The sequence below is a fragment of the Nicotiana attenuata genome, unplaced genomic scaffold (genome assembly GCF_001879085.1).
Source record: "Nicotiana attenuata strain UT unplaced genomic scaffold, NIATTr2, whole genome shotgun sequence".
Taxonomy (NCBI): Eukaryota; Viridiplantae; Streptophyta; class Magnoliopsida; order Solanales; family Solanaceae; genus Nicotiana; species Nicotiana attenuata.
The window spans coordinates 426,530-440,405 of NW_017670772.1; positions in this window are offsets into that span (position 1 = coordinate 426,530).

Consider the following 13,876-nt stretch of genomic DNA (forward strand, 5'->3'; position numbering starts at 1 on the left):
TCAATCTTCAAGCACGGTATGTTTCTCTTCTCATTTTGATATTTAATAGTCTGGGTTCTTTTTCCCTTCCCTATTTAAAGGTCCTATTAGCTTCTCTGAACCGAGGGTCTATTGAAAACAACATTTCTACCTCCACAAAGGTAGGGATAAGGCTTCGTACACACTACCCTGCCCAGATCCTACTATGTGGAAATATAATGCATTTGTTATCGTTGTTATTACATTTAAAGATCCTATTTAATGTATGTAATATCTCAACAACATATAGAAGCTGAATAAGGGTCAAATAATATATTTGTATATAATTTGTCTCTTATCACACCTCTTATTCAGAACTTAAAGATGAGTTCTTGTCCAGCATTAACATAATAAGAAAATGGGGGGATTTGCATCTACACCTGCTTTTTGGGTCACGTTTCAACTTGTGTCCGCTTTGCAAAAAAAAAAAAATGTACCCGCTTTTTCGCGTAACTTCAGCATACAGGGCTGAAGTAGCAAAGGTAATCACGTAAAACTTCAGCATTCTAGTAGACGGGTCTGAAGTAGCAAGCGTGTTGAAGTTTTTGTTTGTAATTGCTGAACTTAAGCATAGTAGCTAGAGTTTTGTTCTCTATTTGCTGAAGTTTTTGTTTGTAATTGCTGAACTTACGCATAGTAGCCGACGTTTTGTTCTCTATTTGCTGAAGTTTTTACGTCCTGCAGGGACCCGTATTCAAACGCACCAAAATGTCCATCACCAGGGAAAAGCGAATTCGGGATTACTTACCCGAGGACACCCTCACATTCAACGAAGAAGATATCGAGGCTCTATCTCAACCCCACAACGATGCTCTAGTAATTTCTATCCTTTTAAATAAAGTTCAAGTTAAACGTGTTCTCGTGGATACAGGTAGTTCAACGAATATAATCAGCTCCAGAGTCGTGGAGCAGCTCGGGCTGCTCGATTAAATCATACCGGCATCTCGGGTCTTGAATGGCTTTAACGTGGAAAACGAGACAGCGAAGGGAGATCATCCTCCCAGTCAACGTGGTCGGAACCATACAAGACACAAAATTTCATGTATTGAAGGTGACATGAGATACAATGCTCTGCTCGGAAGGCCGTAGATCCGTAGCATGAGGGCTGTACCATCGACCTTCCACCAAATAATGAAGTTCCCAATGAAGGATGGCATGAAAATGATATATGGAGAGCAGCATGCAGCCAAGGAAATGTTTGCAGTGCACGACTCAGCGCCGGTGTCGACTCCGTCCGCATCGGAGAAGTCGAAGGATGAGCCGGCGGCCAAATAGCAATTACAACTCGTGCCTTCGGTTGAGCCTGAGGGACAAATTTCCGATGAATAGGTGGCTGAGGACAAGGAAGAAGATTTCCTCACCCCTCGAACCTTCGTTGCCCCCGAAGAATCAGATGCGATGAAAGACGATCGAAGAGCTCGAACAGGTCATATTAATTGAGCATCTTCCGGAACAAAAGGTATACCTGGGGATGGGGTTAACCCCCGAACTCGGGAAAAAATTCATTCAATTTCTCATCGATAATATTGATTGCTTCGCTTGGTCCCATTTAAATATGACAGGGATCCCACCGGAGATAACTACCCATCGACTAAGTGTCGATCCCAGTTCAAGCCAGTGAAGCAAAAGAGGAGACCTCAGTCCGAGGTAAAACATGCATTCATCAAGGAAGAGGTAACCAAACTCCTAAAAATAGGATCCATAAGGGAAGTAAAATACCCTGAATGGCTATCTAACGTAGTGGTAGTCCGTAAAAAGGGGAATAAACATAGAACGTGTGTAGATTACAAAGATTTGAACAAGGCATGCCCTAAAGATTCTTTCCTGTTGCCCAACATTGATCGTTTGATCGATGCTACGGGCGGCCATGAGATTCTTACCTTTCTCGACGCCTACTCCGGGTACAACCAAATTCAAATGAACCCGGAGGACCGGGAGAAAACTTCATTCATCACCAAGTATGGAACATATTGTTATAATGTAATGCCTCTCGGACTAAAAAATGGAGGAGCCACATATCAACGCTTAGTTAATAAGATGTTTGAACCTCAAATAGGCAAATCCATGGAAGTTTATATTGATGATATGCTAGTTAAGTCCCTGCGCGCAGAGGACCATTTGACCCATTTGAAGGTGACATTTGACATCCTTAGAAAGTACAACATGAAGCTCAACCCCGAGAAGTGCGCTTTTGGAGTCGGCTCGTTGCAAGTTCTTGGGCTTCATGGGCTTCAATCCCGAAAAAATCAAAGCCATTGAGGAAATCACTGTGGTAAACAACGTGAAAGCCGTGCAACGGCTGACCAGACGAATAGCGGCCCTGGGTTGATTCATATCGAGATCATCGGATCGGAGTCATCATTTCTTCTCCCTGCTTAAAAAGAAGAACAATTTCGCATGGACCCCGGAATGCCAGCAAGCCCTGGAAGAATTAAGACGGTATCTCTCGAGCCCACCCTTGCTGCATACTCCGAAGGAGGATGAAACACTCTACTTGTATTTATTCGTGTCCGAGGTAGCGATAAGTGGTGTGTTGGTTCGAGAAGAGCAAGGTACGCAATTTCTTGTTTATTATGTGAGTCAGACCCTTGGGGATGCCGAAACAGGTATCCACATTTAGAAAAATTAGCTCTTGCATTAATAAGCGCATCTAGGAAATTAAAACCATATTTTCAATGCCATCCTATATGTGTATTAACTACATACCCACTTCGGAATATCTAGCATAAGCCCGAATTATCGGGCAGATTGGCCAAAAGGGCCATCGAACTTGGAGGATATGATATCGAATATCAACCTCGGACGGCCATCAAGTCTCAAATTTTGGCAGACTTCGTGGCTGACTTCTCACCTGCCCTCGTACCCGAAGTAGAAAAAGAACTCTTGCTAAAAACGGGTACATCGGCGGGGGTTTGGCCCTCTTCACACACGGTGCCTCAAATGTGAAAGGGTCCGGGCTCGACATCATTTTGAAATCGCCCACGGGCGGTGTTATTAGACAGTCTATCAAAACTTCTAAGTTGACTAAAAATGAGGCCGAGTACGAAGCCATGATCGCAGGTCTTGAACTAGAGAAGGGCTTTGGAGCAGAAGTCATCGAGGCAAAGTGTGATTCCCTTTTGGTGGTAAACTACGTAAACGGAAGCTTCGAGGTTCGAGACGATTGAATGCAGAGATACTTGGACAAACTTCAAATATCACTACATCGCTTCAAGGAATGGGCACTGGACCATGTATCTCGAGAACAGAATAGCGAGGCCGACGCACCAGCAAACTTGGGGTCATCAGTCGAAGAAGACATTATCGTCCCAGGGCTGTCATCCAGCAATCAAAATCAGTGATCGAAGAAGGCCATGCAGAGATTAACTCGACAAGCTTAACATGGGATTGGAGGAATAGTACATCGATTATCTAAAGCATGGGAAGCTCCCAGAGGACCCAAAAGAGTCAAGAACACTTCGAGCCAAAGCGGCTCGATTCTCGTTCGATGAAAACGGAACATTATACAGAAGAACCCTTGATGGACCACTGGTGGTGTGCTTGGGACCCGGGGATACAGACTATGTACTACAGGAAATCCGTGAGGGCTCTTGTGGAAACCATTCTGGTGCAGACTCTTTGATTCATAAGGTGATCAGAGCAGGATATTATTGGGATAGCATGGGAAAAAATACCAAGGAGTTCGTTCGAAAGTGTGATAAGTGCCAGAGATTTGCGCCAATAATTCATCAACTCGGTGAACAACTCCACTCGGTCTTATCCCCGTGGCCATTCATGAAATGAGGGATGGACATCGTCGGCCCCCTGCCAACGGCGCCAGGTAAAGCTAGATTTATTTTGTTTATGACTGACTACTTCTCAAAATGGGTTGAAGTGCATGCCTTCAAGAAAGTAAGAGAAAAAGAAGCCATCGACTTCTTATGGGACCATATCATATGTCGGTTCGGGATACCTGCCGAAATAACATGTGACAATGGAAAATAGTTCGTCGGCAGCAAAGTGACAAAATTCCTCGAGGACCATAAAATCAAAAGGATCCTATCAGCGCCTTACCACCCAAGTGCAAATGGGCAGGCCGAGTCCACCAACAAAACCATTATTTGAAACTTGAAGAAAAGTCTAGATGATGCCAAGGGGAAATGGAGAGAGGTATTGCCCGAGGTATTATGGGCGTATCGGAAAACATCAAAGTCAAGCACGGGGGAGACCACATTTTCCTTGGTATATGGGTCCGAAGCTTTAATCCAGTCGAAGTCGGGGAACCTAGCACAAGGTTTTAGCATGCCACCGAAGGCTCAAATAACGAAGCGATGAACGCTTCTCTCGAGCTGCTGGATGAAAAACATGAGGCCGCGTTAATACGAATGGCCGCGCAAAAACAAAGAATCGAAAGGTATTACAACAGAAGGACAAACCTCCGATATTTCAAAGTCGGGGACTTAGTACTGAGAAAAGTCACTCTTAACACTTGAGACCAAAACGAAGGGAAGCTAGGTCCCAATCGGGAAGGACCGTACCGTGTCCTCGGAGTCATAGGGAAAGGATCATACAAAATTAGCACAATGGAAGGTGAGCAACTACCAAATAATTGGATATATCAATGCTCAAATGATATTACTGTTGAGCTCGAAGACCTTGGGTTTGAAAGCATGCGTTGCACTCTTTTTCCCTTGGACCGGGTTTTATACCAAATGGGTTTTACCGGCAAGGTTTTTAACGAGGCAACACTTATATGCTACCTAAGGATCACTCGACAAGTATTCAAGGCTTCTTTTCGATCAACCTCGAATACTGGGGGGAATCACCCTTGGAGATTATAACTTTGAGAAAAATATTTCACACCTAAAAGGGCCTCGGTAGGAGAACATTGTAATGGTCCAAACGGTCAAATGAATCGTGTCCATATAGAATAATCGAGTCCTGACGGCAAAACATGCACGCATGTATTAACTATTTGAAGAAGCATTCTGGTTTTATCAAAAAACACCTTGTATCTCATACGAGCTCTATACTTGCAATCCTACGGGAAACGGCTCAAGAGCCAAAGCGCCCCGCAACACCCGGGGACTATCGATGACAGTCAATATAAGACCTCAAAGAGGCATCATAAGACCTCGAAGAGGCACCCATCCGAAACGAAGGCCAAGGCCAACTCACTCGGGGACTAACTTTTCGAACAAGTTCGGAAAGTTATCGGGAAACGAATCTAAGTGACCAACCCAAAGGCTACGGCCATACCAAAGACTACGGTCACACAAAGACTACGAACAAAATAATCCGACTCGGAGACATCCGACTTTCGCTATCTAAAACATTAAAAACCGGTTAAATCAGGCTACCCCAGGCAAAAGCAAAATATAAAGGGCCTCGATAAAATTCGGCCCCCGAAAAATCTAAGGGCTTCGATAAATCATCCCTCGAACAAGGGCTTCGAGAAATCAGCCCTCGAACAAGGGATTTGACAAATCAGCCCTCGAACGATCCAAGGGCTTCGATAACACCAGCCTTCGGAAAACCCTTAAGAGGAATTTGATTATGTCCACGCGAACAAAATCGACTAATAAGGTTCCGATACGTCGAGCCTTCTAGAAACCCAACGGGTATGAAATACATGCTAAGGCATAACTCAAACTCCATTAAGTCTTTTAGCCGAAGTGAGGGAAACTATATAGCCATTTTTAGAGGCCGAAATGGCCCAATTTAAAGAGCCTAAGGGCCAACCTAAAAGAGCCTAAGGGCCAACCAAAAAGAGCCTAAGGGCCGATATACAAGAGCCTAAGGGCCAGCTTAAAAAGAAATATAGGGTCAATGACCTATGGGAGTCTGAGACCCCGTTCTCGCTTAACTCGGACCCAAAGGCCCCGAGCTCACATTACTTTAACTTTAAGTTTGGCTCGAGTATCGTCTAAAACCCTAAGGGGTACGATCTTGGGCAATAAAAGCCTAAGGGCTTATTGCGAGTCTAAACCAATACTCAAACTTAACAGGTGAATCATCAGAAATTTTTATGAACGGAGACAAAATAAAAGGTCGGCACGAATCAGGAACAGAGCAAAAAGCAACTTTATATTCGTCTGGGAAATTTACAAAGCATATTACAATGAAGGACTCTTATACAAAAATAGAAACCTAATCTATTTTCGGGGTCTCGTCCCCAGAAGTGCCGTCTTCATCTCCAATGGCTTTATCTTCCGAAGCCTCTTCCCCTTCAAGAGCATCTTCTTCACTTTCCTCGTCCCCGGAACCACTCACCACGTCTTCATCATTAGAAGAGTCAAGAAACCTAGCATCAGTTTCCCGTGCCTGTGCTTCGGCTATCTCCTCGGCAAGGTCAAATCCTCGAGCACAGACTTCCTTAAGAGTCTCCCTCCAGGCTTGACACTTAGCTAATTCATTGCTCCGTTTCGCCCGATTGGAGGCTGCCCTCAACTCAGCTTGAACGGCCGCAACTTTTTTCTGGTATATAGTAATGGATTTATCGGCCACAACTTTTGTTTTCTCAACCTCGGCCTTGGCTTACGCAGCTTCAGCCTTAGCGTATGCAGCTTCAGTTCGGGCTTTAGTCAGCTCGGCCTCCAGCTCCTTGATTTCCTTGGCCTGAGCCAAGCCTTTCACTTCAGCAACGCGGAGCTGAGCTTCAGCTGAGGTCAGTTGAGCCTTAACAGCTTCTTTTTCGGTGGTGAGTCGATCTATGTTCTCCTTCCACTAGTGGCAATCAGCCCGAACTTGGTTCACCTCACCCTGGAGCTGCCCAATCATGTCTAGCTTTTGCTGCAGCTGAAACATCAAAGTATTAGCCTCAGAAGCAGGGCCAAAAATGCCGAACTTTGTTAAAATCAGAGTTACCTGCACGTCCAGCTCGGACTCGCTTTTTTGAGCTTTGGCCAAAGCAGTCCGGAGGTCCTTAAGCTCCTTTTCCTTCTGACTACAAAGGAGCCTCAAGGCCTTTTCTTTGCCCGAGACTCTCTTGATCTCGACCTCACATTGTTTCAGCTCGGCCTTGAACTTTATAACAGCCTATACATGAAATAAAGACGCATCAGTGGAAGAGGAAAATAAAGGGAGAAAAACTTGCAATAGATAGGGCAGGTCTTTAACTGGAGAAAGAGACGTTGGGCCTCTTCAAAAATGGAGGATGCATCGTTGAAGTCATTGACACCCTCAACCCCAGCATAACAACTCTGGAAAGGATCATCCGCGATAACCTTACTTGGGTCGGGCATAGGCAAACTGTTGGCTTCCTCGATTGCCTCCCCAGAATAAGTTGGCAATGAAAGAGAATGACCTGTTGTCGTAGCCCCGAGCTCTTCACTCGGGGCATTCTCATTAACCTCGAGGGCCTCAGCATTTACCCCCCCTGGTATAGTTATTGAAGACGGAGGGACAATCTCAACCTCCGGGGAAACAGGGGCCTTGTCCGTCTCTTCCCTTTGGGCATCCTCGCGACAAGGTGGATTTTCTAGTTTGGGAGGCTTGACGGCCTCGACTAACTTCCCGGTCTAAGTCACTAGCACCGATTCTTCCCCATCATTTTCCTCATCATCCGGGGAGTCATGGGTTGAGTCTGCGCCAGTTTGAGCAAACCTTTTTCGTAGCCTTCGAGTGGAGGTTTTCTTATCTTGGGGGCCTTCGGGCTCCGAGACCCTCTTTCTTTTATTATCCTTCTCGGGCTTTGGATTTGAAGGCTTGGTCGTTTCCCCGAACGCGGACGGCCTCATCTCAGATGCGTCTCCAAGGCCGTGGTTCTTGGCCTCCAATCGGCCCCTAGCCAAGTCACGCCACTTATGCCTGTCATAAGAGGATGTGGTGGCTAGTTTCCTAACCTTAGCCTCGAGGTCGGGCACCGCCAAGCGCGCCCAAACATCGGCTGCCAAAAGAAAGATGAGTAGGCTATGAAAAATGAAAGAGAAAGAATAGATACAAAGGAAAATGCGGACTCCACTTACGGTTAAAATTCCACCCCTCCGGGAACGACATTTTTTCTTCAGGGATGATGTCCGAAGTCCTGACTCTAACAAACCGGCTCATCCAACCTCGATCTCTTATTTCATCGGTACTAGCAAATAAGGACTTCGTGTTTCGACGTTGCAACTTGATAAGCCCTCGAAATAACTAGGGCCGATACAATCGAACTAAGTGGCTGAGGGTGAATTCTAAACCTTCGGCCTTCTCAGAAAAGTACTGCAACATGATCACGATACGCCAGAACGAAAGGGTGGATTTAGCCGAGGTCGATCACCACCGGATCGAGGGGGCCCAGTGTGAAGGGATAAGTGTAAACACTCAAAAACCCCTCCTTATGGGTAGTTATGCTTTCATCAGGATTCGGGATCTGAATCTTGATCTCGTCCCCCCATCGACATTCCTTCCTTACGTCCTCGATGATCTGTGTGGTTATCAGGCTAATATATCGTGACACGTAGCATCGGCCCTCAACTTTTGGAGGATTCTCGATACTGAAGTCCTTCTTAATGATGCAATCACCAGGGTTGATCTCTTCAAGTGTCGGCGGCACCACTGATTTGGCCGGCCGGGAGGCGGAGGACGATGATGCTTTATCTTTTTTAGGGACCGTCTTGATGTTTTGTCCATGGTTGTAAGGTGAGGAAGACAGGTGAACTGGGATGTAGTATTTCCGACAAAAGTTTGGTGTTTTATATCGTTTAAAAGGGCGGAGGAAACAGGAGATTGATGAGGTGAGGATTGGAAGATATTGAAGAAAGGTAAAGTTGTTTAATAAAGGAAGACGCCCCATATTTATAGAGGGGCATCGACGGGTCGAAGCGTTGATGGCCGACCAACACTGGCATGCATTTAATGTTTTTGGGAAGCAGGCCGATGATCACTTCGAATGTTAGCTTCACGAGGATGACATCATAACTAGAAGTTTGAGAAAATCGAGGTCAAAATCATTTCATATCATTCCATTCTATGAAACGCGGGGACTATCTGTATATAGTCAAAATCGAGGGAGCATGATTTTAGAGTCGTAAGTCGGGCTGTGGGTCCGAGTCTGGGAGATTCGAAGTAGAGATCAGATCCGGCTGAGGAACTCCCGCCTCGAGGAAGCTGATCGAGGGCCTGGCGTGATTTGCATTGAGGGCATTGCAATCTCGAAGTCAATCAAGAAACAACGGGAATTTCTCGAGGACACGTGGACCTGGGCCTTAATTGTAGGATAAGGGTTGTACAAAATAGTACGAGTCCGTACTAGACCGTTATACACCTGTACCAATAGAATCCTTTACTTTTTATAGGGAATGTACTATGTTAGGGAGTTCTCCTCCTATATAAAAGGGACCCCAATCATATTGTAAAGGCATCAGATCATTCACTGCAATAGAACATTCTTATTCTTCTTGTTTAACGTGCTCTCCAATTATTCTTGAGTATGAGCTCTTCAAAATGAAGGACGACGAGTTCATTTAGGACATGCACACTCGCTTCACCTCTATCATCAATGACCTTCACTCACTGGGAAAAATCTTCCCAGGAACAAACTTGTGAGGAAAATACTTAGTGTAATACTTGGTTCCTAGGAAAGCAAGGTAAACACCATCACAGAGGAAAAGGATTTGCAAAAGCTGACCATTGACGAACTCATTGGTAGTTTGAAAACTTATGAAACGAAGAAGAAGAAGGACAATGAGAGATAACAGCCCAAAAGGGAGAAGAACGTTGTCCTCAAGACAGACAACGGCCTATCTGACAAAGAGATTTCAGAAAATGGTTTGCAGAAATGGAGGTATCCCAAAGAGGGTCAGTTCAAGCAAGCCAAGAGGGTATGACCTATGTCATAAATACGGGAAGCCAGGACACTTCATCAAGGACTGCCCTCTCCATAAGCATGACTAGTACAAGCATAACACACAAATAAGGCAAAAGGAACCAAGTTCCTGACAAAAACTTCAAGAGAAAAGATTGTCGCGCCCCCCTTTTTCCTCGCGGAGTCCGGGTTTCGACATTTTTGGGAACAACTCATTGGGTATGGATTTGAAGAGTCGCCACCTAACGGATTTAAGGTGCGTTAGGGCACCTAAAGCAAATAACTCATAAACCAATTTGCATTACCAGAGATTGGGTAAGGGCTCGAAATAACCTTGAGGGGAAGGTGCTAGGCACCCCTCGAGGTCCACAATGGTGGGTCTCGGAAAACTCAAATTACGTGAATTAGTCTTATAAGCAAACAAAGCAATTTAGACAAATAGATATTACGTTTAAAATGAGGGGTAAAAGGGGTCCTAGGTTTTTTAGCCTATAGGATCACTTCGGTGCAATGCTTGGTAATCGTCCCCAAGTTGGGGTGCTACACATAGCATTAGTGCACAGGTCATCATATCCTTTACTACCCGATTACCCTCCCCTTAATGGTGATATAAGCGATTCTAATTAAACGTACTCTATGCGTGCATTACCGGTCCCTTACTTATGGTCCTGGAGGTGTTTAGGACTTCTAGTTAAGGTGGATCTAAACTCTCCTATAGTGCTTAAAAGGAGAAAATCTAAGCGACAAGCAAAACAAATAGGACTGTCAGATAAAGGAACAGTTAAAGGCTCACATTTTACCTCCACAAATAAGCAGGCAATTGCACGTCTCAAACAACAGTATTCCAGACCCTTTAGAAGTCCTATAGCAGGATATCTAGGTGAGCACAAAGCAGAACATATGCAGTGTTTTTATTAAAGCGAGGCAGAAGGTACCTAATCAGTTGCATACTAATTTTAGGACTAGCTAAACCGGGGCAGTTCACAAACACTTAAACAAAGCACAGTTTTATAATTTCAAGATTTTAGTCGTCCTATAGGCTTGCCTAGGCGTGGATCAGAGATGTCTTATAAACATGATATCTAATCGTTAATCAGAACCGCAATAAACTAGTAAACGATTTTAAGTAGGCAGTTTTGTTCATTAGGTCCTATAGGCATGCTGTCTAGGTGCCGAAAATAATCACAAACGTTGAAGAACTAATTTTATATATAAGTCTGATATCTAGGTGTTGGGATTGCTTTTATACGTATTTCTTATAGGTATGATTGCTACTGAAGAAATTGATTTTATACGATTTGACTGCAGATATGATATCAAGGTGAGTGCAATAAAAGTCCTAGAACATGGTTTCTAATGCACATAGGAGAATTTATGAACATGATTGTTAAGGCTGAATTAACAACAACCTAGAGACAGGATTTCTAGTGCGGATGTGAACATGCATAAATAGAAATTTAGAGCAAATAACATGATGAACCTATAAGCATATTTTCTAATGCACGCAATAACCTATAGGCGTGGTTTCTAATGCAGGTAGATAATCATAATAGTCTAAGAGCTGTTGATACCCAATTTTTTCCTATGTATTTTTCGTACCCAAAATACTTCCAAAATAGCATATTTGTGCATATATAAGCACACCCATGAGTTTTGATATTTTTTGATGATTTTTAAACCAATTTATAGCCTATTTTTATGCCATAAAATCCAATAATTATTCCCAAAATTTATCATTTTGGTGAACGATTTATTTTATTCTCATATTTACATCAAAACATAGCTAACATGATTTTTGCATATTTTTACAAATTCATTTGGTATTTTTAAAACTAAATTGCATATAATTGCAATACTAGCCTCTTTAAAGATTCAATTGTAATTATATTTATAAAATTGACTCCAGTATTTTTAATTTGATATTATGTATAATTAATCATTTTATCACATTTGATTTATTTCCAGAAATTATTTTGCTGTTTTTTTTATAAATTAAAACAAGGGAAAAGTGGCTATTTAAGAGTTAGCCCTTTGCATTTCAATTTTAGCCCGAAATTAACCTCAATCTTAACCCCAAATCAGACCCAAAATTCCCTACCCAATTTCTTAATTAACCCGACCCACGGCCCGTTTATTTTTACCCGCCCGACTCCCTTTTGATCTAGGCCGTTGATCAAAATGATCAACGGCCACATTTCCTCCTTACCATTTTAATTCCCAAACGACCCTAACCCTATCCACATTCTCCAAATCCGCCGCCTCTGGTTCCTCTCGTCTCTCTCGAACCCTCTCAACCTCTGAAACCCTAATATCCACCTACCTCCAGAATCCATGGCTAATCTAGCCATGGACAACCTCTACCCACCATCTCCTGCTCTCACACGCTTGCTCATTGAAGATTCGAGGCTAGACCTCGAAGGTCTTCATCCAGACCCTGGCTGGTTCGAGTTTCTTTGGCCGTTTCCGGCTTTGGTCCGGCGTATCTCAGCCTCTCGAGCCTGGATTCGACCTTGCTAGCTCAGAACCATTCTCGAGACTTCCAAGCCTTCTCGTCCTTTTCGGTTCTCAGAAACCCTAGCCTAATCGAGGTTCCTTTTTTGCTTATTCGTCTAGATCTATTCTAGATCTATGCTGTTTGTGCCATTTTAGATTTTTTCCCCAATTTTCCCTTTTCAAAACTGTTCGAATCCTATTTTTAGGGTTTTCTAAATGTTTCTGATTCTTTTACTCTTTTTATGTGTGTTCATGCTCGTTGTTTTATTCCTTGTTATTTTCAAGCCTGCTCTTGTGTTTCTTACTGGATCTTTTACGGAGATTCTTTTACCTCTTTTGTTCACATGTTAGCCTAGGTTATTGACTCGCTTTTGCTTATGTGTTTAAGCTCATGCTTTGATTTTGTTTCTGAGTTCTGTTGATCATGCTCTTGCCTACCTTCGTCTTAAAACTCGTAATTTCCTCTTACTTCTGTTTGTGCATATCTGCCTATCTCTGTGACTTTGAACGATTCCCTCACCTCCGACTCCATGTGAAACCCTAAGATTTGGGAGGTTTTCTTTTCTTTGAAGTGAAAGACACTAGGGTTTCACTCTGAAACCCTAGGTTTACAGACTCATGACGAGTCTGTAATCGAACTTGTGAACTTATTTGCCTATGATTATGGAAAAAACTCTCATTGTTCTTCTTTGTTTTGAACTGCATGCTTATATATAAGCTTTCATTCAAAGTTTTATTTTCGAAATTCCTTTAATCAGGCTAAGAAATTCGTCACTAATTTCTCTTGATTGAACCTCTTTTACCTTACTGATGTTTTCCTTAAATAATTGATCCTGTATCTTCTGTGATTTTGTACCAACGTTTGAATTATTTACTTCCTTAATTATCTCAGTCTCTTTGTTATTTACAACTGGAGCCGAGATCCTTTGACAGATTTTTAAACTTATACCTTATTCTTACTACTGTGCCCTCTTTCCTTAAATATCCAATTGTGTATGTGACCTTATTTGTGCACCATATGGTCTCTTTACCTTAATTTAGCCTTAATAAACTGATTCTCTCTTCCTTCTTAGTCTTCTGAACTAGACCCTTAATTAAAGGAGTCTGTCTACCCTAATTGATACTAATTTGATTAGTTTCTATGTTTATACCTTTGTGCCTGCCTCACCTGTTTTCAAAACTATATAAAGGGCTTAGCCCTCCCCTTTTCAAAAGGGCAGTAACAACGAGTAAGTAACAATCAAGTAATAATAGGCAATCTGCTTTCTACTCCCTTCTTCTCTCAAATACACATACCAGTTCTGTGTACTTCTCCTCTTTGCTTTCTGAAATACCCTTTAAACTCTCCTTGAATCTTCAAGTGTTCTGCTGAAAACCTGAGTTGTTTCTGCTGTTTGCTTGCTGTGGTTACTCTGCTATTCTCTTACTTTGCAACTGGTATGTCCATCTTAGTTTAAATACTGCTCCTCCACTATGTGTTTCACATCCTAGTTCTGTTATGTTTTCCTTTACTATTTTTCTGCAACTTTGTCTTTATTGTTCCTATGTGAATCCCCCTTACCTTCCCTTTGTATGTTGAGTTATGGTTTCAGGGTCATA